This window comes from Adiantum capillus-veneris, chromosome 25 (genome assembly GCF_014529385.1).
Source record: "Adiantum capillus-veneris isolate H3 chromosome 25, ASM1452938v2, whole genome shotgun sequence".
NCBI classification, from domain to species: domain Eukaryota; kingdom Viridiplantae; phylum Streptophyta; class Polypodiopsida; order Polypodiales; family Pteridaceae; genus Adiantum; species Adiantum capillus-veneris.
The window spans coordinates 67,914,373-67,919,992 of record NC_140955.1 but is presented as its reverse complement, the minus strand read 5'-3'; positions in this window follow the sequence as shown (position 1 = coordinate 67,919,992).

Genomic DNA, 5,620 nt, shown 5'->3' with positions numbered 1-5,620 from the left:
TGTCTAGGACATGAAAAAGCATGACATGTTAACATGCTTTCACCCTGATAGCAACTGATCCAATGTAAACTATATCGGGGTATTCAATAGCTCTTGAAAGAATGCTACTGACTTTTTTCCATTGATTTCAACATTCTTCTACAAGTTCTTCCATTCCTTTGGATTCATATCTACATTTCATACTTTCAAGATCTCCTCTACCACCTCATCAAGAACATCTTCCTGCTCTTTCCAATCCAACGGTGGCTTCAATTTTGCTTAAACAATTATAACAACCATTACTTCTTAATTTTCCATGTGGGGACACTGAGAACAATCACATTCTGGGGAACAATTTGCCAGTATCCAATCTTATCCATGGTTTTGAGGAACCTCTACATCTATCAAGTTACTTTGTGGACCGTGGTGCATTGTCTTTCTCCCCTTGTTGTACAGTTGGTGCAAATATTGAGGCAATTGATGCTCAACTGACCCCTCCAGATTCCACCCCTACTAGTTCCAACCTTGAGGGCTCCAACCTTGTTGATTCTAATTTGATGGTTGTTTCCAGTTGTGCTATTATGGCCAACTCTTCTATTGATTCCAATTTCCTCCCCATGCTCTAAATTTTTTCCACCCGCCAAATCTTGACCAATCACCTTGATTGAAATTCCCTCTTAATGATGATCTTCACAAATTAAATGGTGCTCTCGATTTTGAGTATAACTACTTTTATTGACTTTGCCATCCTTGATTTTTAAATGATATTTGTTTCTTTGATCCTCCTAGAAAAACTCTATGAGATTGTGTCATATTCTATTGAATTCTCTCCAGAATTCGTCTTTTATAATCTGGGTTGTACCAACATTCCTTTGTCTTATGAACATCCTTCTTACAAATCTCACATTGAGCTGTCATACTAATTGACTCCTTCTTAACCCCCAATTCCTTCAACTTCTTCTCTACAAGATTTTCAACCATTGCCTTTTCTTTGGACTTCTTGCCCGCCATATTTTTACGTTTCTTCATCCTATGTTCACCCTCATCTGAATCCGAATCACTATTAAATTTTCCAATACATTTAATATAAGCATAAAAAGGGGGTGTTCTCAACTATAACAAGTTGTAGATAGAGGTTTTCCCAAGAATTCTCACATGCAAGTGGCATGACCTTTTCTACCTCCATCAATTTGCTTGAACTGAATGCCCAAGTAATGATACAAGAGCCCCAAATCTAGCATTTCAAAAGAGGCATTGAAGTCAACCTTGAAATCAACAATATGTCCCTCATTTGGCCGTGTGATCAGTATTTCATAAACATAAAGCACAATTATTAGAAATACATCATTCGCAGACTTACATACAAAGTGATTTCAATTGGACTATTCTGCAAACAATGTGTAGCCAAGTTAGCATGTATCTTCTCATATCAAACTTTTGGAGCTTGGTATGTGCTACCAAGTAATCATATTTGTCTCATATGAAGCTTGTGGAGCTTGCTTCAACCATACAATGCCTAAATAAGCCTGCATACTTTGATTTCTTACCCCCTTTGAACAAAAGCATGATGATGTGATACATACACTTCCTCATGCAAATCACCATCCAAATGAAATCTTTATGTCCAACTAATGTACATTCTAACTATTATGAGTTTCCAATGCACATAAGATTTGATTGGTCACCATACAACAAGTGGGATCAAAAGTCTCATAAAAACTAATGCCCTTCTCTTTAACATAACATGTTGCTACAAGCCTATCCTTATAATGATCAACACTACCATTAAGCTTACATTTTATTTTGAGAACCCTCCTAGTACCAATGGCCTTTTTGTCAATAGGCAAGTTACACAAAGAGCAAGTGGCGTTCTTCACAAGATAACATCATGTTCAAATACGTAGTACCCAATCTGTTTTTGTATTTTTGTGCTTTATCAAACTACAATGTCTCTTTCTTATCACATAAATAGACACAGCCAATAACATAACAATTTGATGTGTAAGAGGTATGATGTAAACCAAAACAAGTACAACTCAGCAAAGATGTATCCAATTTATTATTACCACGCAAAGTTTTTATGAGCCATTTTGGCATGCTTCTAGCTTCCTCATTTTCAACCCTATTCTCATAAATTTTATCTTGCACATTTGCCTAAGAATATGATTGATCTATACTACATTTGAAACGTGCAAAGGTTGAAATTGTGTCTCATTAGACTTACATTTGTACTCCACCATTGGGTAGAGGTAGCAAAGAATCATATACATTTCTTTAGCTCATAATTGTCAGGCTTGGTACATGCTAACAAAGTCTAAATTGCTTTTCCACAAAAACATCTTGACTAACCAAGATATTCTTACTTTGTGGATCATATGACTTGTAACCCTTAGTTTTAGCATTGTAATCAACAAAAATACATGCATATCCTTATGATGTAATTTTTGCATAGGACCGGAGGATAGACCAAGCAACCAAAGACATGCAAGTGACCAATAGTACCTACTTGATATGCGAGCCTCATAAGGAATGATAGAATGTAATGCTTTAGTTGGACACATGTTTACCACATTAGTAAAACACATGATAGCCTCAAGACAAATGATGTAGTAAAGCCTGACTTTTGGTATATGGCATTGTTAATTTGTATGTTATCCCATGACCAACCAAAAAACCAAAAAAAGACCAATTCTTTGAATATATACCTCAATCTAGATAGAGGGTGCCTAATACAACCTAATTCTTTTTTAGTGCATGAATAAGAATTGCTTGAAGCACATAAACATTTTGGACGTGACTTTAATGGATGTACCCATGCATGCTGGGAGGAATCATCAACAAAAGTCACGAAGTATGCATGATTCCGGAACAACAATGTCTACATACAACCACAAATATTACAATTTCCAGGTATAACTTGCAAGTATCCTCACTATACCCATCCTTCCAAAACTTAGCATGTTGCATTTTTCCCAAAATATAGCCTTCGCATACATGTTTCAATGGCCCTTTAAACTGAGGAAACAAAGCAACGGTATCATATTTATGCAAACACAGCAAATTGGCCTACTAGCAAACTGGCATCAAGGTAACCTACGCTAAGAGCAATAGAGATGTACTTCTATTGGCCTACCATGAAGACTGACATACAAGAGTACGTTCAAAATGCATGGTATGTCAAAAGACGAAGTTTGAAAGAGTGAAGCAATCTAGATTACTCCAGTCATTGCCAATTCCTGATTCGCCATGGAAGAGCATATCCATGGATTTCATCTTTGGATTGCCTAAGTCTATCCATGGGAATACAGGAATATGGACGATAGTTGACAGGTTTAGCAAGCAAGCACACTTCATACCTGTCAAAAAGACTATCAAGTAAAATCAAATGGCCAACCTCTTTATATCCCAAGTGTTCAAGTATCACGGCTTGCCAACGTCTATTGTGTCGGATAGAGACCCTCGCATGACCAGTAATTTCTGGAAGGGTCTATTCGAGAATTTGGGGACAAGATTGAATTTCTCTTCAACATATCATCCTCAAACGGATGACCAAAGTGAAATAGCAAACCTCACATTCTAGATCTACTCAAGTCCTATGTAACGGAAGTAGATCAAAGGAATCAATGGGAAAAGTACCTACGTTTAGTAGAGTATGCGTACAATAACACTGTCCATACCTCTACGGGGAAGGCACCCTTTGAAGTGATTGAGGGAAGATCAAAAAGTCCCTTGCTACTTAAGGTACATGGGAAGATTTTTGCAGCCATGAGTATAGTCGCGACCTAAACGAATCTTTTAAGAAGATTAAGGACGTTATCTCTATCGTGCAACGAAGGCAAAAATCTGTTGCGGATAAGCACAGTAAGGCCTTAAAGTTCAAAGAAGATGATTGGGTTCTATTAAATTAAAGTTTCCCAAGGCTCGCTTAAGGCAAATGACAGGCAAGAATCCAACATGCCACCAAAAGTATTATGCCAAGTTGGCTAAAAGATACTATGGGCCTTTGCAAATCCTAGAACCCATAAATGACACGTCCTACAAGTTAAAGTTTCCCAAGCATTGGCTTATGCATAATGCATTTCATGTAAGCCTGCTTAAGCCTTATAAAGGAGAGCCACCAAGAGAATCACTCATTGAGGATCCGCCGAAGATCAAGGATCAAGAGGAGATTCTTCAACCTGAGGCAATTCTTCGGCATGAAGACAAGCTATTAAGAACTAGTAAGGTAATCCAATAGTATCTTATTAAGTTTAAGAACTATCATTTTGAAGATGCTAGATGGTTACAGGGAACCCAGCTTAAGGACAGTGTGAACATAAAGAACATATATTAAAAAACAAAAAGAAATATAACAAAACAAAAAGAATATATATCAAAACGATCAAGATAATAAAGTATTTAGCCTTACGATTGGTGGTATGCAAGCACGATGAACCTAGAGAATTCCCAATTAACACCTTGAAACCATTGGAGAAGACCCAGGAAGGAGATATCAGAATTGTTGAGCATGGTAGATGTCAGAGGATCAATAATATAAACAATTTCTTGGACATCAGCAGGAAGAAGTGAAATTGCATGCCTAACATAACAAGAAAATATAAGAAACCATATAAACATTTGAGGAAAATATGGGTCAGAACCATGAAAGAGAAGGCCTTGGAAAATGTCCAAAGCACCTACTCGCTCGGTTCCGGACCATCGTGTTCGGAGAACACATGGGTGAGAGCCAAGCGAGAGGGTGCTTTGAAGATTATCCATGGCCTCTATTCACTCAGTTCTAACTACACTTCGAACCTTCAAATAAACAATTTTAAAGCACGGAGGCTTACCACATTCTTTCCATCCTTTGTCAAAATTCCTTTGGTTTGTCTCTCTTACTCATTATATTATGTTATGGATCGGTGGCAAGAGCTTGTTTTATCTGTAGCCATTCCTCATCTACAACAAACAGGTGAAGCTGTGAGGAGACATTTTGTGGAGTGATATGGGCGCCTGATATTTCCTCACTTGGGAACTTCAGTAGCTCAAACCAAATGGCGGACATTTCTAAGTGTTACAAGGGTGACCCTTTGGGGTTCGGATCACTTTCGTAATAATGTCCGTTTGGCTATGATTACTGAAGCTATGGGTTTGGGTCCTCAGTATTACTGCATGATGAGGTCAATGCATCGAGGTTTTTCAGAACGGGTTTTTTATTTCTTTTCCATTATGCCAAAAACTTTATACATCTCGGGGAAATAATTACTGATATAGGCTAGTACTTCTTTAATAATTTCTATACATCAAGTTCTTCCATCTCTTGCTTTGTTAGTACGGACTTTAAAGTTTTAAGGTTACCAGTCACAGAAAATACAAGTCTGTGGACTCGAGAAGAAAGTGACTTGCGAGCACATATAGCATCACCAACTTGTTTCCAAGGGCTATGTGTAAATTTTCCACTAAGTTTTGTTCTTTGTCATGGGTAGATAAACATCTTATCATGAGGGAGATTGGTTATTAATAGAAGAAGCTTGCTTTCATATTCTATGAGGGCCATGCCCGGGGACCACTAGCTGTACCATCATCTCCACATGGACACACCGTGATCTTCGACATCCCTCCCGCTTGAGACGGACACCAAGGCAGGACTCATCCTACTCTT